Source organism: Phalacrocorax carbo, chromosome Z (genome assembly GCF_963921805.1).
Source record: "Phalacrocorax carbo chromosome Z, bPhaCar2.1, whole genome shotgun sequence".
Classification (NCBI taxonomy): Eukaryota; Metazoa; Chordata; class Aves; order Suliformes; family Phalacrocoracidae; genus Phalacrocorax; species Phalacrocorax carbo.
This window is the reverse complement of record NC_087548.1, coordinates 4,174,254-4,192,896: the sequence shown is the minus strand read 5'-3', so window position 1 is coordinate 4,192,896 and position 18,643 is coordinate 4,174,254.

Genomic DNA, 18,643 nt, shown 5'->3' with positions numbered 1-18,643 from the left:
AGCTGCGTCACACGCTTATATAGCTCTTGCGGTTCCTGTTCCTGCCACTCCTATGGGGAGGAGTCTATCTTTCCATCACATCCCGTGATCTTCCGGTCGCCGATCCCTGTCTATTCCCCTACATCTCCCCCTCCCCACGCTGCTAAAAGTTCTACAAAGCTACTTGCGTAAGCGGATACATATTGCGGTCAGGTCTATATTCATGTAACTCTCGCAGGCGCTCTCTGATTTGTCTTATAACACAGCATAACAATGGCAGCCCACAAGTAACCATGGTTACTACATGTGGGAAACTCTAGCCCGGGAACGGCTAGCAGAAAGAGGGCATTGAAGTAGAAAAACAGGCTCCAGGTCGGAAGCAACCTTGGGCCCAGCTGTTGGTCAACAGAAGAATGTGAGGCCAGCTGGTGTTTTACAAAGGAGTGTGAGCCCAGCTGTTGCTGATCGGTAAAAGAATGTGAGAAACAAGTAACTGCTAATTGCAAGGCTGAACACAAGAGATAAGCATGGGAGGAGTTGGCATTTACCTCCCAGCCAATGATGAGCTGTGCTTTTGCAATATGTATGTGCTAATTAACGAATGGTATAAAAGATGTTTGCTGATTGCCAATAAACGAGACTTGCTGATCATCATCGGATGGTGCCTGTCTTCCGCTGGTTTTCCGTCAAATGGTGACCCCGACGTGATACCACGGACGGTCCAGCGTAGGGTTCGGGTCCTGCAAGCAGAGGGACGGCAAAACAGACAGCGCAGCTGGTCTGCGTACCCTGGGCGACCACATAGGTGGGCTCAGTCTGCGTGCCCTGGGCGACCACATAGGTGGGCTCAGCCGATATGTGCTGCCGAGACCTTGGGAGCTGCAACGGCGCCGACGAGCACAACGCAGAGGCAAGCAGCATATGATTTCTTTACATCCCTCTTAGAAAGGCGTAGCATTAAGGGTATAGATCTACGCAAAGAACTACCGTTGCTCATAAGCTGGGGATGCGAGAAGGGACACTTTAGTAACCCACACCTGAAAAGGACTATTTCGGATACAGCAGCGAGAGACGGAGATGCACTGGCCGACGGCGGCCAGGGGGCAAAGAGGAGTCGATTTATGCATCATTTCTGATACGTCCCGACCCTCCGGCCTGGATCCAACCTCGGGATTCAAGAGGGGATCCGCTTTCCGCAGTTGAAGCTAACCCGGGAGCGAGAGCCGTACAAAGACGCTGATTTTCCTCACATCGGGCGATGGAGGTCGAGGTAGCTTTCGAATTATTAAAGCGCTTTTTAGAAAAGCGGGGAGTAAGTCAGTTAAAAGACTTGTCAGGATTAGTTGCAGTGGGTAAAGCGAAAGGGTTTTTTAAAGAACCGGAGTCGATTTTTGAAGTAGAGGAGTGGGGAGCCTATGGTGATTGTTTGTGGGATTTGGTGATAGATGACGATAAGACAGCGGAAAAGTTAATGAAACCTTGGCGGGAAGTGATTAACTGTATGAAAAAATATAAAACTGAAAAAAGATTAGCAACAGCCGCCTCTGATCGGCTAGACAACTGTGACCCCAATGCTGGAAAGATTGGAATTGGCTTAGACAATCTCTCACCTCCCTTCTCGGGGATCCCAGTTGTCGTACCTCGGAAACCCCTTATTCCCCCCCCTCCCGCCCCTGATAAATCTACATCTGTAGAAACTAGCGGAGGAGGAATAAGCTTGGGAAAGGGAGGTGAAGATATTGAAAATTTATGTGATGTAGTCTCTCCGGTGGAGGAAAATAAGCCGAGCACGCTGTCTAGTCACCGTTCTGTGCCTGCTGTGCGCAGCCAGGTTGACTGGCGAAAAATCGGGTTAGAGGCATTACAGAATGAGGACCTAGAGACCGCCGATTTGTTAGCTCAGGCTTTCCCTGTCATCTATCAACCGGACCCTGCTAACAATCAAAATTTATTAGCACACCATAATCCTCTTGATTGGAAAATTTTTATGAAGGGCCCATTGCTGCGTCAATGTGTTATGGAAAACTCCAACCATGCTGCTAAAAGCATTTTAATTACACTTCCCCTAGACGCAGGCATTGAGGTGATGCTTGAACACATGAGTCGGGTACCTCCCGGCCCCCGAGCTATGTTAGTTGAAGCATTGAGGGAAGTTGGGCAGGGAATGGTACACGTTCAGCAACAAGTTTGTGCCGCTCTCGCCCCATTGGGTCCAGCCAAAAACTCTCAACAGTAACCAAAGAGGGTCACTGCCACATGGACTTTCCCAATCCCACTGACATGGCTCACAGAAGAGCCAGTATGGGTCGGGCAGTGACCGCTCAAACGGGAAAGTCTACAACAAGCCTGTATATTAATAAAAGAACAATTAGATCAAGGACATCTCCGACCTTCGACATGCCCCTGGAACACCCCTATTTTTGTTATCAAGAAAAAGTCAGGGAAATACAGGCTGTTACATGATCTACGGGCAGTAAATCAGCAAATGCAAGCGATGGGGGCTTTACAGCCTAGCCTTCCAAATCCAGCCATGCTACCAACTGACTGGCATTTACTAATTATTGACTTAAAGGACTGCTTTTTTACTACAAAGCTGCATCCTCAGGATACCCAGCGGTTTCCATTTACATTACCGGCAATCAACAGAGAGGGTCCTGACTTACGCTTCGGATGGACAGTATTGCCACAAGGCATGCAGAATAGCCCTACTCTGTGTCAACTCTTCGTAGATGCTGCATTGAAAGAAGTGAGGCAGCAATGGCCGGACACTATAATTTACCATTACATGGATGACATCTTGTTTGCGCAAGTACAACCTTTCTCAGCACAGCAAGAATTATATTTACAGCAACAGCTCCAGCTACACGACCTAGTAATAGCAGCAGAGAAGGTTCAACGTTCACCGGTATGGAAATACCTTGGGTGGCGCATCAGTGACTCTCAATTCTTCACCCAATGTTCAAGGGCACTGACCCTGCCGCGCCGGTCCGACCGACTGCTGAACAACACACTATGATACAACGTCTTAGCTCCGAGATCGTCCAGAGAGCAGTAGACCGCCTGGACCCCGATCTCCCCATCGATCTCACCATACTCCATGGTTCTACTCACATTTTGGGTGCACTTACTCAGTGCAAAAAGAAAAAGGGGGAGAAGATAAGGGTGTTGGAATGGCAAAAGTTTTGTTTGTGCAAAAGTTTTGTTTGTATTAAATCACTTATGTATATTTGCAGAACACGATAACCCTCCTGCGTGGGTGCATGGAAATGACGATAGGAAAGAGTCAAGACAGGCAGTAATGGTGAAGTATCGAGACCCTTCCACTGGTCTATGGCAAGGGCCCGTAGAAGTCAAGTATTTTGGTCGAGGTTACATGTGTGTGCTTACCCCCACAGGTCTGAGGTGGATACCCAGTAGGTGGGTAAAGGCTATGCCTAGTGAACAGAAGAACGAAATCTGCGAAGTAGACGGTGAAGACGTATGACTACACCGGTAGAGGTAGACAGGATACGGATAGAATGTCCCCAATGCAATAAGTGCCGACCCTGGGTACTAAGAGAATGTCATAACTGTTAATAGCGCAGGTGGGTAAAAACCCATCGAGCTAGGAGGTGGTGTGACAGTTGCTACTATCACCACTTACAGACACATAAGGCTTTAATCATCACAGGCCACGAGGTAGAGGGTTCTAGACGATATACCTGAAATATGGGAAGTAACACCAAGGCACTGGGAAAAGAAAGAAAAAATGTACACGAGAGTACTCCCATTAGTCATCGTAAGTATCGTGATAAGAATCACCGAGGGCATATACATACCGCCCCAGCCCAAACAGAATGTATGGGTTACCCTGGCAAATCTAATAGGCCAAGATTCCATCTGCCTATCATTGTCATCACCAGGAAATCCCTTCTCCACCTGTTTGGTTGGAGTGCCAGTTGATAATTGGACGCTAGTGATACTACAAAATACACCACGCTTAGGGAGCCTCTGTGATACTCCCCAGAATTGTGTGAATAATTGGGACAGATGGGCAGTCCATCGCCCTCAAACTAATCTTGAGCCACAAGAGCTTGAGCTATTGGGTTCTTTGTCAATGGATGCTTGTTTATATTTTAATTACACGGGAAAGAACCAGTTTCCTTCTTGGTCTGTGAATGCTACCCTAAGTATATATAAAAATGCTACTGCTTGGTGTAACTATACCTCTGTAAATATATCACGCTCTAACAATATGCCTATTGCGCTACCTGCAGGTTTGTTTTTAATTTGTGGAGATCGGGCTTGGCCTGGCATCCCGTCACATATAAAGGGAGGGCCTTGCTCTATAGGTCGCCTAACGTTTCTTACCCCTAACACTTCAATGATTTATCAACATCATAGAAAGATGAGAAGCGAAAGGAGCACTCATAAGTTTGAGGATAACTGTGACTCTACAGCTGAATCTTGGAATCCTACAAAGATCATAGCTGTTTCCTTCTTGGCTCCTGGAGTTGGTGTTGCTCAAAGCCTCACGACATTAAACAAGCTAGGGTGTTGGCTAGCTAAGCAAACAAATGCCACATCAAAGGCATTATCTGACTTATTACTAGATGTAGACTCTGTAAGACAGGATGATCCATGGCATTGGTTTAACAGCTTGTTTAATGGATGGGGCATTGGCAATTGGATCAAGAGTATTTTGCAGATGGGATTAATAATATTTATAGTTTATTATTATATTAATGTATGTCCCTTGTATATCGCAATGTATGCAACGAATGATGGAAAGAAGTATGAGTGCCGTGTTCCTTTCTCAAGGAACAAAAGAAAAAGGGGGAGATGTGGGAAACTCTAGCCTGGGAATGGCTAGCAGAAAGAGGGCATTGAAGTAGAAAAACAGGCTCCAGGTCGGAAGCAACCTTGGGCCCAGCTGTTGGTCAACAGAAGAATGTGAGGCCAGCTGGTGTTTTACAAAGGAGTGTGAGCCCAGCTGTTGCTGATCGGTAAAAGAATGTGAGAAACAAGTAACTGCTAATTGCAAGGCTGAACACAAGAGATAAGCATGGGAGGAGTTGGCATTTACCTCCCAGCCAATGATGAGCTGTGCTTTTACAATATGTATGTGCTAATTAACGAATGGTATAAAAGATGTTTGCTGATTGCCAATAAACGAGACTTGCTGATCATCATCGGATGGTGCCTGTCTTCCGCTGGTTTTCCGTCAACTACACACAACAAGATCCCCCCAATTATTACTATCCAATCCCAGTTCATATCTCTCTTTTGCCGCCCTTTCCCAGTGTCGCTCTCGCTGCAATATTGCTTGCGATCTTGTCAAGGAGCTCATTTCTTTTCCCAATGGTACGGCTAGCATGAGGATCCATGTCAGCAGACCCTGCAAAGAGACAACTCAGAAAGGGATTATTCATTGTACATCCTTGCACAGTTCTGCTTTCACACACTTTGCAGGCACCCATTCTATGCACCCTTCATTCTCAACCGCGGCGTAGCCCCTCCCCAGGCATCTCAGTTTCCATCCTCTCTCCCATTGCTCACTGCCTGGGAACCTTACTCGTACCTGCGGATAGCGCTCGCCTGCTTGAGCTTTGCCAAAGTGCTTCTCCACTGCTGTAACTTGCTCCTGCCCGCATATAAAATGATTAAGCGAATATAGTGCACACATTAAAATAGTTTGCTGAGCTGCTACGGGTATAGCTCCCTTATACCTCTCCCCCTCCCCAAGCAGTATTATTTTTGCTTTCAAGGTGCGATGAGCGCGTTCTACTATTGCCTGCCCTGTGCTATTGTAAGCAATGCCGTGTTTTAATACAATATTCCAAGCTTTACACCGTTCTTCGGTACTTCGAGCCCGAAAGCATGGTCCATTGTCTGTTTTTATCTCGGTGGGCTTTCCAAGCCACGCCATTACCGTGGTCCAATGCGCAGTCAAGTGCGTTGCGGTCTGCTTCTGATGTTGAGTAGCCATGATGACTCCACTATATGTATCAATTGTAATTGCCAGGTGCCATCCGGGGGCCAACTGTGGACATTCAGTAAAGTCAGTCTGCCAGATAGCATTTGCTTCCAGTCCTCGAGGGTTGACTCCTGCCTCCCACAATGGCGAGTGCTGACAGTAAGGACAGGTGGCTACTACTTCTCTTGCTGCTCTTATTGAGATGCCACACTCCTTTGCCAAGGCTTTAGCACCCAGGTGCAGTTGTTCATGCAGTTTCTTTGCCTCCATCAATGTCCAGACTCCCGCGGCTGCCTCATCAGCCATGCGATTCCCCTCAATCAGTGGTCCAGGCCCCGTCTGATGACTGCGAATGTGAATTACTGTCACAGTTGCTCCTCGCTGCGATAAAGCAATCTCTAGCAGCAAGGCAATTTCCGTGTGTGGTATACCCTCTCGTTTCATGGACGTGACTAATTTATACACATATAAGGAGTTCGTGCACACATTTATATGCCGATCTATATCCTTTCGCAGGGCCATCTCTAGCGCTTTCGCCTCCAGCCACTGCACACTTTTACCTTGCTCCTCATACGTCTGTCGCATCCAACTATTCTCTTCTTTCCACACTACCGCCGCTCTGTTCGTCTTTGAGGAAGCGTCTGTGAAATATGTTGGTCCTGGGTGAGGGGTATCCAAAACTCTACTATCCACACTGAAATCCACCACTTTGGCTGTCTCGGCCCACCTCTGTACCGTGCCTGTGACGATTTTCCCTGGGTATGAGTATACTGCCAATTGTATATCCTCTTCACTCTCTACCACCTTCCGCCATTTCTCCCCATTCCACGGCACTGTCAGCTTATCTGGCTCCTTCCCAAAGATTCCCTTGCTTTCCCGTCGCAGCCGCCAAATCATTCCCCCGGCTACCTTGACTTTTGTGGAGCACGCATCCTTGGGAACCTTCTGATATACCCATCGCAGTGGCTTTTCTTCCCCTGTCCGTATTTGATATAGCAATCCTAATCCTCCACTGGCGGTCAGAATCCAACCTGCAATTAATTCCTCCTGAGGGTCCCACCGCCATACTCCTTCCTTTTGCATTCGACGTTCTATCATCTGCAACTGCTGGACTGCCTCAGGGTCTGAACTCCTGGGCTCCCATGGGTCGGTCCCTTTCAGCAACGCATAGAAAGGTTGCATCTCCTCACCGGTGACGCGCACGAATGTCCGCAACCACTGCAGTGCTCCTACCAGCTTCTGGACATCGTGTAAATTTTTAACCTTAGGTGTAAGTTTAATAGGCTGAGCTTGTATGGAATCCCCTTGTATTCTAGCACCCAGAAATCCACACACTGGTCCTCGCTGTACCTTTGCCTCAGCTACCTTGAGGCCCTATCCCGCAAGGCCCCTTTGGGTGTCTGAAAAGACTTGTTCACACAATGCCTCGGTGGGCACAGCTATGAGGACGTCATCCATGTAGTGGATCATGTAGATTCTCTCCTGATACTGTCACCTTACTTGCTGCAATGCAGAAGCCACATACCTCTGGCAGATCGCTGGAGAATTTTTCATCCCCTGCGGAAGTACTGTCCACTGCCATCTACTACCTGGTTCTGCGCGGTTCACCGCGGGCAGAGTAAAGGCAAATCTCTTTCTATCATCTGGATGTAGCGGAATGCTGAAGAAGCAGTCTTTGATATCTAAAACAATGACTCGCCATCCTTTCGGGACAGCACTCAGATCTGGTAGGCCAGGTTGGAGAGGCCCCATGTCCTCCATTTGCTGATTTACTGCTCTAAGATCATGCAGCATCCTCCATTGGTTTTTATCTTTCTTTTTTACAGCAAATATAGGGGTGTTCCACGGGCTCATCGAGGGCTCTAGGTGCCCTGCTTCGTGCTCTTGTTTTACTATAGCTCTTACAGCCTCTGTTTTCTCTGTTGTCAGGGGCCACTGCTCCACCCAGATGGGCTGTTCGGTTTTCCACACTAACTTGTGCTGATGAAGCCCCTCTGAGGCAGTGGCCCTTATGCTAAATTTTTCAACCCGATCCCCATCTGGGCAAGGGCGTCTCGCCCTAACAAGGGGCTTGCTACCCCATCTGCTACTAGTATGGTCACTACAGCCGTGAGGAGCTTCCCTGCCTCCTCGTCCATGACTTCGAGTTTCACAGGGTAAGTACTAGTCCTCGTTTGTTGTTCTCCTCCTACCCCTATTATACATTTTCCCATGGCAAGGGGCCAAGTTGGTGGCCACCGTTCGAGTGGCATCACTGTGACATCTGCCCCGGTATCCACTAACATTCCCAGGCATATCCGTGCCGGGCAACTCGGCTCTTGTGGGGTAATCATCACCGCCACCATGGGTCTCTCGTCACAGCCTATGACCAAGACCATGTGGGGGCCGTAACCTGCAAATCTTGCTGGTTCTGCTCCCCTGCCTAAAGGTTCACTCCCCCTTGGCCCGCTATGGTGGGCCAAGCGCCTGGCACTGGCACCATGATGGGGGCCATTTGACTCACAGGAGGCGCGAATCCCCCTCGCTTCGCCCTCCTTTGGCTGTTTCCCGGCTTTGTGGTTGGACAATCTCTTGCCAGGTGTCCTGGCTTCCCACACACCCAGCACCTCCCTACTGGGCGCACTCCTCCTCCATTACGTCCTCCCCTTTCCGCTAGCAGGCACCCAGCTTTAAAGTGCCCTTGCTGTCCACACAAGTGACATCTCGGCCCCACCCCGGCCGCTTGCACCATCACCCTTTCTTTGCTTCCACAGTCAGGGTTCTGGCAGATGTGCGCGCCCACACCGCCATGCTGATTCAATGCCTCCTTGCACAAGACATGCCTGATGGTTTCACCCAATGATGCCCCCACCGCCAGGGTGCGGAGGACATCTTGTGTTTGCGGATTTGCTTGACTTCGGAGGCAATCCATAAGGACTGCCTCCTTGGCTGCTGGTGGCAATTCTGATTCTATAATAGCCTTCTGCAACCTGTCACAAAACGTTGTAAATGGCTCTGCTAGACCTTGCTGTATCTTTTGCCAAGGTTCCGCTTTTTTTCATACCTGCCCACTTCGCTATACGCTCTACAGGAACTCTCCATCACCACTTGCAGCTCCCTGCCCCTCCTCCAGGAGCTATCCGGACAGGGAATATCCCGGGCATCTCTATCCTTACTCCATCGAGGCTACAATCTCTGGCTATCAGCCGCCAGTTAGGTAACTCGACTGACTGTCGCTGGGGCGCACCCTTCGTTAAAAGTCCTGTCTGCCGCCGAGTTACTTCCCCTAGTGCGCGCATAGCCTGCTGCAGCTGCCGCAGCACGTCCTCCGCGGACCCCTCCGGAGCTGCAGCGCTCCGGACCTCCCCTTTTGGCGGTCCCTCTCCTCCCTCCTTCTGACTGGTCCTCCGAGTCCCTGCTGCCTTATGCCTCTTTTTTGCGCGCTGCAGGCAATCGGCCCCATCTTCCCACATGTGGACATCGGTTTCTCCCCCAACTTCTGATTCGCTGCTACTCGAGGTTGTTCTATACCCACCCTGTCCTCCCCTCCAGGCACCCCAATCCCCCTCCTCGTCCGACTCCCATCTCAAGGGTTGCCCCGGGAGCCAGTCTCGAGGGTCGGGCAGAGGGCGGTGCCGCTGCCGGCGCTGATCATCCTCCTCCTTCCGCTCCGTCACTCCCGCTGCGTCCGCCGCCACGTCACCCTCCCCGCGCGCAGGTACCCGCGCCTGTGCCAAATCGTCCCAGGGGTATGCGGGGGGGGACATTCCAAGGGTCCTGCTGGCTCAACAGGGAACACCGCCGCTTCCCGATCCACCTCCTTGGGAGCCTCAGACTGAGTCGCTGGCCAGGCTACTCCGTCCGAACTCTCCCCTTCTTTCCCATCCCCCGCGATGCTTGCCCCTGTCTGCGTCCCCACTGCCCCTCCTGGGTCTCTTTCCGGGCTACTGTCGCCTGTAGCACCGTGCAGGCACCGCCGCGCCTGCCGCCACGTCTCCTGATCATCCCGAGCTTTCAATAGTAATCGGTGTATCTTTCCCCAGAGCTGTATGTACTGGGGTTTTCCCATCATAGCCCTTTCGGCTAACTCCTCTTTAATTCTCACCCAATTATCTTTATTAAATATGTCTGCGGGACTCCGTATGAGCCCCTGCGTAATCATCCATTGGATGGCCTTTGAGGTAGGCGCCTTCGAAATCGAAGTTCCATATTCCTTCCCGAATTCCTTCAGTACCTTTACGACTGATTCCATGGTGTGTCTGCCGACCTGCGGCTCCCCGTCCCACCCCTGCATGCCTCAAGCTATCTTTTCCCCCCGGCGAACTTGCCATGCCGCCCCGCCGATCACATCGGGGTCACCACTTGTTGCTGTATGCTTCTATGGGAGAACTTATCTTGGGCCGCATATCTCCGGGACACAGGGCTCTACCCACCCTGGGGACAGTGATGCACAGACATCAATATGATGGATACAAAATGTCCGTTTATTTAACTGCATCATATGCTTATATAGCTCTTGCGCTTCCTGTTCCTGCCACTCCTATGGGGAGGAGTCTATCTTTCCGTCACATCCCGTGATCTTCCGGTCGCCGATCCCTGTCTATTCCCCTACAGATTAGAAGAGAGTTATGAAAGGACATTGCTATTCAGTCTAACCATGTGTTTTACCTTCTTGCTAATTGAAAACATCCCTGGTTTTCCTCTTATAAGCTGGCACAGGCTCCCATCCCAGCTTGTCTTTGAAGTTACAGTTTCTGATTTCACTGTCTTTCCCTCCCACCCCCCTCATTTTGAAGTAAGAGATCACCCAAGGGACACCAACATATGCACACTCCAGAGCCCTCCAGCTCTGCTCCAGATAAACTAACATTTGCCCTCTATCTCCAAGGCAAAGCCTTAGAAAACCATCCAATTCCCAGCCCGGGAAGCAGGACATTTGCCATCTGCACAGCAGTGCAGGCTCTCAGGGGTGGGCAGAATAGGTCTCAACAACAGATCTGTCCTCTTTGGAAAAAAATAGATATTGCAAATATGAGGGATTTCCTGGGACACAAATCCTAATACTCATCAGGAGCCTACAGCCTGGGGAAAAGTCACTTTGGGAAAGAAACTGCCACTTTCTAGTAACGTTTGGGAGGTTTTTAGTCCATGTTCTTCAGGGTGTCTTTCTAAAACCATCTCTTCCAACTCAACTAGAAGTTATGGGTTTGACACATAACCCCTACCTTAGCAGATGGAAAATTAGCCATCAAAGCTCCCTATGTAGTCAGTTGTATGTTTTATTCTGCCTTAAACATTTGTCATAGGACAGATTCCTTGGATACACCTCTCATCACTGCATACAAAAGTAGCCTGGATGCCAATCCTACAGGTAGCCCAAGCCACCCTACATGGGGAAATTCTGCGTTTTGTGTTACAGAAGAGTTGAGCAGATGACCATAGTGACAGGAAAGTCATAAAACATCAGTCACATGCAAGGGTTAAGGCTCAATCTCACTCCCTGGACATGGAAGAAAGCAAAATCAGTCCTTCAAATTAAAGGTTCTGGTGAATTTACAACATAAATTATTCATTGCCCTAAACAAAGATATTCCCTTATCTACTTCATCTCTACTTTCCTGAGCAATAAATATGGCTGCAATTAATTCTGGTGCAGAAGAGCCAATCAAATGAATTATCTCCCATAAACCTTTCCTTCTGCATCCTATTTTAAGGGCAGTAACACAAACACATTTCTGGAAGCTTGTTCCAGACATATCACGCTGAATTATGAAGATGCTGGAGAACAACACGCACATGCAGATCCTCTTAGGCTTTGATCCTGCACCAACAGAGACAACTGCAGCACTGTCCTGTTGCCTTGACCAAGCTCAAGGCTTGCACAGCTGGATTTTGTCTCTCACATGGGCAGGACTGATGCCTACGTGGTCACAGTGCTGCAGGGACTCTTCCACCTTCTATGCCTGCATGTCCAAGGCAGAACTGCCCAGCTGGTTCCTTTAATTTACAGGAGACAAGCTCAAAATGCAAACTACCCCGGCTGCATGGCTCCCATGGAAGCCCCTCAGGCCTGCAACGCAGAGCAATCACTTTGTACCCCTCAGAGGGGCCACAAGCTGAAGCAGAGGGCAAGACTGAGGTTGGGCAAAAAGACCTTTACTGAGGACTTTTAATTTTGCCATAGCACCCAGATGCACTACCTGAAATTGGGGTTAGTTTTGGTGTCTGCAGTGTGGGGTTCATCAACCCTAGCTTTAAAGATCTTAGTAAGGAGGTCTGCACTTGAGCAAGAGACTCTGGGCTCCCTTTAGAGTCAGTGGAGGACCACAGGCACTTTGGGACATGATCCATTTGTGACATTTAAGGGAAGATAAGATGAACCATGCCCTAAAAATGCCTGTTTAAACCACAGTGACTACCTGGGGATGCTGCAGCAATGAGCTCAGATGGCCCAGCCCCATTGCCATTCCACCCAACACCATATGGCCAGATCGCAGAGTCCCTGTTTGCCATAGGTGGACACAACACATCACAGCTCACGCTGAAAGTCTGGGCAGGGTGGAGAACTGAGCACAGATTTTACATGTTTTGGGTCAATGCATTACCAGAAAAACACTGTCTTCTCTCTGACCAGTTTTCCAAACCTGAAGCAAGCAACAAGTCCCTGAGCACAACCAGGCTTCACTTAGCGGCACACAATGGCATCGCTGGGATTTTAAATATCTCCCAGCAATTAACAATCCTGAAACAGGCTGAGCTTTTTCCTTTGGATGCCACAACAACAGGAGCAAGGGCAGATATTGGAAGAAAAATGCTAAACAGCTGATGGTGGCCAAAAGGTCTTTGGTCAGAGTACTGGTGTGGGGCACTGAAACTGGTTGCATTCTGGATATTATCAACCATGTTACCTGTGACAACTGCGTTGGGAAAGAAATAGAGTTTTGTGCTTAATCATTTAGTTGGAAATCTTGTCAGTAATAGGAAGAAGAGATTGGATGTCGGGTCACTCTGGCATGTTCAGTGGTATTTATCCCTGCATGCCCCTGACCTGCACTCATCCCATCTCACTTCATCCTCCTGAGCTAGCACTGTACTTGCTCTGTCTGCATCTGGTAGGGAGAAAGGAACAATTCCCAAAGGGATTTCTGCTCACCCAGAATTCAACATCTATCCAGAAGGTACCGCTGTGGCTTCTCCAGGACATCAGGAGATGAGATGGTGCCCTGACTTAGGCACTAAACTTGGGCATGTACAGTGAAGTTGGCTGAATTAATGGGTTTGCCTATACTACCAGCTTAAGTCCCAGCTCAAACCCCCTTCTGAGACCAAAGCACATCTCCACCCAAGGGGAGAGAGCCCCCTAAAACTTAGCAGAGAGGACTCTAGACACCTTAGCTTATGCTTTCTAGATGGCTCTGGGACACTTTAATCATTGGCCCATTCACCAACAGAATAACCTGCAGCTGCCCTGGCCTGTGCATCATGTGGACATGCTGGAGTCAGGGCGCAGCTGGGTTAATCCACAGGGTGTAGGGGGAAGGCTGGTGGTTGCTCTCAAAACCACACTCTGCCCCACAGTGCAGAGGACTTGGGACAGCAAAGGAGATGGCTTTCTTTTCAAGCCACATCCCTACCATCCCCTCATACCCATGTATTTTCTCCTTTTAAAGGCTTCTCTAACTCCTACTGTCCCACCAGCTCCCTGATTGTCTTTACTTACAGCTTCTTTGTCACCTCCTTGTTTCAGCTTTTGCACTTTTCATGCTTTTCAACACCTGGAGACATTTCCCATGTCTTGGCTAATAGTGAACCCCCACAAGAGTATCTGTACATGCACACAGGTTAAGGGCACAGCACGACTCATCTTTCCTTGTAGTTAAATTTCCTCATCTCTGCCTGAGCAAGCTGGTCCCCAGTTAGCAACAGGGATGAGCATGTACTTGCTCACCCTGACACTAAAATTAGCTCCTAAATCCCTCCCTCCCCTTCTCCATTCACAAATCCCACCACATCCTTGGAGCGATTATGGCCATAGCCTGGAAGCAGCATCCCAATCAATACAGCTAATACATGCTCTCACACCGAGCTCCCTTGTCAGTGCGCAGCAGAGTCTCAGATTAAGTAGTAATCCTCACTGCAGCCCATAAAGATGGAAAAAATAATAATTTCCAATTTACAAATAGAGAAACTAAGGCAGAAAGATTAGCCACCTTCCTTCAAGGAGCCCAGATTTCAGTCCTGAACTCAAATGAAATGAGTTTCTCTCTAAGCAGGAAGATGGAACAGGTTACAGCCATGGGCTGGGAATCACAGCATGCCTGGGGTATGATGGTGGGACAGGACACAAGATATTTTATTAAATGTAATAGGAAGCCTCTAAACCTGGCTTAGGTCCCCTGCTTTGTCTGAGGCCAAGACTGATAAATTGCTAGATTTCTTTTTTTTTTCCCCAAGCCAAAAAGTTACTTTTCCAAACACTTTAACTAACCTTTTGAATGATGCAGGTATCCTCTCTCACCTATATCTGGCTGAGCTACCAAAGATACAGGAGAAATCCCATTCACCCCATAGCAAGAACCAAAGGAGGTACAGATCCCACCATCCCTTCCCTGGGGATCTAGGGTTAACTCAGTGCAGCCTAACATACCTTTTCAGTACTTTGGGCTTGAACCTGTGAAGCTTCAGCTGGTCATGGCCCTCATTAGCCCTTCATCTGGCACATAACAAGCTGCTGGTACATAACAAGCTGCCGGCACACCCACAACCTCCTGCCTCTCTGCTCTGCTGATCCGTACAGGGAATTTTGCCTTTAGTACCAAGCAATATCCCATCCCGGGCATTTAAGTGGTGATTAGGGAAAGCTTTGAATGGAGTTCAGAGTGATGCTGGGTCTCCATGCAAAGGGCCAGGTGGAGAGCATGGGGCAGGAGGCTGATGAGCAAAGAAATGGTGCATGAGAGAGGACACACATCCTCCTTTCCTGGCCATGGGAAAGCAACAGGCACATTGTGGTTTATTTGACCTATTTCAGATGTTTGCCTTGAGAGGGATTACTCTCCCCTTGAGTACAGGAGGAGTGTAGATGGCAAGCTGAGATGGTGGTGTCTCTGCTGTGGGTGTCTGACCTAGATGAGCTGAGTCCCTTTCCTTCATCCACCCCATTGCTGCCACCCAGGCAGGAGATGCTCCCAATGTGCAGAAACACTGAGCGCCTTCAGATTTCCAGCGTGATATTTTTCTAAGCTTGTTGGCATCTTGAAAATCCCTTTTCATAGTAAATTCTGCATGTGCAACTTCTTGCCAAACTGGTTTAGAGAAACACGTTGCAAAGGGTTGGTGGTGCCCTCTGACACCCCCTCAACATCTTCCAGCTTCTTTTTTAGATTTTTTTGCTTCACATCAGGGGCCTATTGCCACTGTTGGGCAGAGCTGCTTGCCCCATACCTTCCCATGCAGGCTCTCGCACTTGCTGAGCATCCTTCCCTGACACCTGCATCTCCGGTCCCCAAGGCCTCCCTAAATCATACCCACTCCCACATGCACAGATGTCCCTTTTCCTCCCCTTAAGGCCTACATGAGCATCCCCCTGGATGGATCAAGTATATGCCCTGGCATATGGGGTGTTAATACAGCAGCTGGCGTGAGCGGTGTGGGCTTCAGTGTGGCGGGTGCATGTGTTTGCCACAAACAAGAAACCCATGTGCGTGATGTGACTGTGTCCTGCACTTTGGACATTCCTGCCCGGTTAGGGGGGTTGGCGGCGGTGGCTGCATCCTCTCCTTGCTGCTGGGTTTTACTCTGATGTCTCTGGTAGGGGCATTGGGAAGGAGGTTTTCTTCCTCATTGTTATTTGGAGTCATCCCCATGTTTTGTTCTCCCTTGTTCTTGCCTGGTTGCTTCAGAGCATCACCGGTGCAACATGGACATTTATCTCTGGTGTTGCTCACTGTTATTTTTGGGGGGTGTTGGCAGCCATCCACCCCTGGAAACAACCCTTTATGGCAGACACCTGCTACTGCAGAGCACAGTCTCCTGAACCAGCCATGGCCATGTGGGTCCCTGATGGCTCCTGCTGCTCTCACAGGCTCATCTTAGCATGGCCTACTTCAGAAAAGTCTTGTCTTGGTTACTTCCTTTTTCCTTCTTGCTCCAGATTTTTTTTCTCACTGGTGACTTGCGCAGTGGCCCACTGTATCCGACAGGGATGCTAGAGACAAGCAGATGAGGGTGCATGGGGATGCACTCTGCTAGCATTAAATTTAACAGACTGATGAAGCCATTGCCAAGGTTGATCACTCCCCAGTGGTGATTTGCACCCGTGCAAGGACCATGTGGAGGGGGTGGGCTGGCAGAGCACACTCAGATACTTGTGTGCTGCAAGGGAGCCATCAATAAATCTCTGTGCCTCCCCGTGCCTCAGTTTCCCCACCAAAAGGAGAAATAATACTGTCTTCTACCTGAGATCTAGTGAGCATAGCAGCTAAACACATATTATATGTATGTAGGTCTGCGTATGTATTTACACATACATTAGGGTTGTTGAATCTATCTTAAAGTAGATACAGTTATTATACAGCTTGGCTATTTCTGCTCCAGGGAAAAAGCATCCCTTGTGCTTGAAGCTACACTAACCTTTGTCATCGGCTGAGCTGATCAAACACAAAAGAGCAGGACACCAGCCAGCTGGATGAGGAGCACATCTGTGTGTGGGCTGCTGCTCCAGCAGTGGTTTCCCCATGGGAGATCATCTTCCACCTCCTGCGGAGCCCCTGCTCACTCTTCACTTTCCTCGTCTGACTCTTGTCTTCAGATTTCGGTGTGTCACAGCCCGGCTCCTTCATCCCTGCAGCAGCACTTGGAGCAAATCAGTGCTCACCTTTGCTTCAGATCCAAGGACCATGTCTCAGGAAGGTTGTGAACGCTGGAAGGCTGCAAAGTACCTGGCAAGAACTTTGTATTTCCAACTGATTTTTCAGTGATTATCATCAAAACCTCCCAGCAACAGTGAGGGCCAGAAACATCTCATAAAAGCCGCTTAAATGAGAACCCAGGTTCTGTGAACTTAAGGATGAAGCCGTAAATATTTCCTAAATGATGCAAAACTGCAGCTAACATGGCAGAAGTTGGTCCCACAGAGAAAACAGTATTCTGTTTACTCTGGAAACCAAGTTAACATCTACACCTTAAAGGCAGGCAGGTTCACAGCCATTGGTATAAGGATTTGCTGGAGGTTACCCGAGAGCAGAAGAGGGTTTTAGCTGACAGCCAGGGTCTGTCGTTAAAACCTCAACCCCTGCCTGGTCTGAGCAAGCCAGCGCCTTGTGTGCTTTCCATCACCTGCCTGCAAATTGGCTGCCTGAATTTAAGATGACCCCTGAGGCTGGAGGCGCTGCATGGACTATTAGGAAGCCCGATCGGCTTTGTGACATCTCAGTCAGTGTCTTCACTGCAGGAAGAAAGAAAATAAAAAACTTCCAATTATAAAGGGGGTTGTAGCTTGGCACTGCTGTTTGGCTTCTTTCTTGGTATTTGCATTTATGGTCTTAGCCTCAATTCCTAAGGAAATGAGCTTTATACAGTGCAAAAGTTTTATATTTGTCCCCTCTACTCACCTGAACTGGGCAATATTATTAGTGGTACCACGAGGGGAAGAGGGAAACATTAGCCGGGGCCATGTTGGGCATCAGAGGGTTCAGTCCTGGCTCACCCTTGGGCTGCAGGGAATAACCTTCTCAAAATTAGGGTCCCTGTGAGGTCACTGACAGTTGTGGGTGGGATGCCCCCAGCCTCACTGGCCTAATTATTTGGTTGTGGTTAATTAGGGCACAGAAAACTCAGACTCATAGAATCATTTAGGATGGAAAAGACCCTTAAAATCATTGAGTCCAACTGTTAAACTCCATCTTGACGTGGTTCAGCTTTGTAGTTGCTCTGCCTGGCAGGTAGATGTGGCTGGGTATGATGGGAGGCGATGGAAGATTGCGCCTGTTCTGGTGCAACTGAGACCCCCAAAATACCTCCAGATGTGGGTACTGCACCACCGATGTCCCCAGCATCGTTCAGTGGAGAGCTGTCACCGGGCCACCACACGAGGGCAGTGCAAGGGAGCTGCAGAAAGCAGATGAGCAGAAATGGGGAGAAAAGCACCAAATTGTGCTTATGGGTTTTTTCTGCAGACAGTTTTCATGCTGGGGTATTGAATGTCGCCAGGGGTTGCTCCTCAGCCCAAGGTGACAGCCCTGATGCCACATGAAGGGTCACCCTGGAGGGCCACTATGAGGTGGTCCATCACCCATCTCACCATTGTTTGATGCCGTAACTTCTCCATCCCCCAGCCCCACAGCAGCGTTAAGGATTCACCAGACACTCACTGCTTCAGGTAATAGTTTATTTTCTCCAGGGTGTAAAATGTGCAGCAGGTACGTGTATAGAACTGCTGGTTTTTTAGCCAAGAGGAGTCACAACCAAACGAGACCGAAACAAAGAAACCTAACAGTATCCTGCCCTACAGCAATTAGTGCAAGTCATTGGTTCAACACAAGACAACAAGGAAAAAAATAAGGCATTTCCAAGCCACAGGTATTTTCTCTCCTGCCACTGGGGTGGCGGAGGTCCTGGAGGTGGGGCTGGGAGGTGGGATAGGGCTGCGTTTGCTTGGGCTACACAGGCAGAGTAGGTGTATCTTCTACAAGAAGGGTGTTTTCTCATTTGTTCCCTTTTTCTTCTAGC